Genomic DNA, 819 nt, shown 5'->3' with positions numbered 1-819 from the left:
AATTCAATTGGGGCATGATTTGTTTTTTTTTTTTTTTTTTTTTTACTGTGTTTTATTCAGAACAAAAAAAGTAGACAGTATTGTATAAAATGTTATATACCGGCCATTTATCTCTTATCAGCCATAACATGAAGATAATTATAGGCTTAACATTTCTTAATGCCTAATATGCATAAGTAGGTTAATGAGTTCAAAAGTGGCTCTGTTTGTTGCATCTGACAACATCAGTTTGGGGGCAGGATTTCCTGTTTATCAACCAATGGCAGAAGGGGAGAGTGTTTGGGAAACCTTTCTGGTAGCAATCATTATCTCTGCAAATCCGTGCTGCTAAGCTCTTTGATTTTTCCTAAAAATACCTTCCTGCAATTAATGTACTGTAAAACATTTTGTGTAAGCATAATGAAATCGACCCATTTGTGTTGTGCCATTAAAATAAAAAATTTAAATGATGAAATACTCCAAGAAAAATATATTACAAGCATTTAAATTTGCCATTTGCGTGTAGAAGACTGCTGCGGAATGTCTAGAGGTGGTGGCCCATGATCTTGGGCTTCTATAATAAGTGCTGTCTCAGGGCTGATTGTGTTAAAAGCCACTTTGTTTCTACGAGAGTGGCATCCCTTATCTCCAGCCATCTCCGCTGTACTCGCATGCCTCTGCAGCTAAACAGTCTAGATTGCTCTCAAGTTCAATTAACTCCCCTTTGTCTAACTCCCTTGGCTGCACCGGAGTGTGTATGTGTGCATGCTTCACACGCACCCCATGTACGCGTGTGTGTGTGTGTGTGTGTGTGTTCACAGACCCCCCCCCCCCCCCTCG

General features: G+C 39.8%; 1 protein-coding gene across 1 annotated transcript in view; it reads left to right on the top strand.

The window, feature by feature from the left end:
* Window positions 1-819, top strand: part of LOC107587857 (kelch-like protein 32) — an 18,111-nt gene that overhangs the window by 14,376 nt on the left and 2,916 nt on the right. The window lies entirely within an intron of this gene.

This window comes from Sinocyclocheilus grahami, unplaced genomic scaffold (genome assembly GCF_001515645.1).
Source record: "Sinocyclocheilus grahami isolate Dianchi unplaced genomic scaffold, SAMN03320097.WGS_v1.1 scaffold96.1, whole genome shotgun sequence".
Lineage (NCBI taxonomy): Eukaryota > Metazoa > Chordata > Actinopteri > Cypriniformes > Cyprinidae > Sinocyclocheilus > Sinocyclocheilus grahami.
The sequence above is the reverse complement of the archived record's forward strand: the minus strand, read 5'-3'. Positions and strand labels throughout refer to the sequence as shown.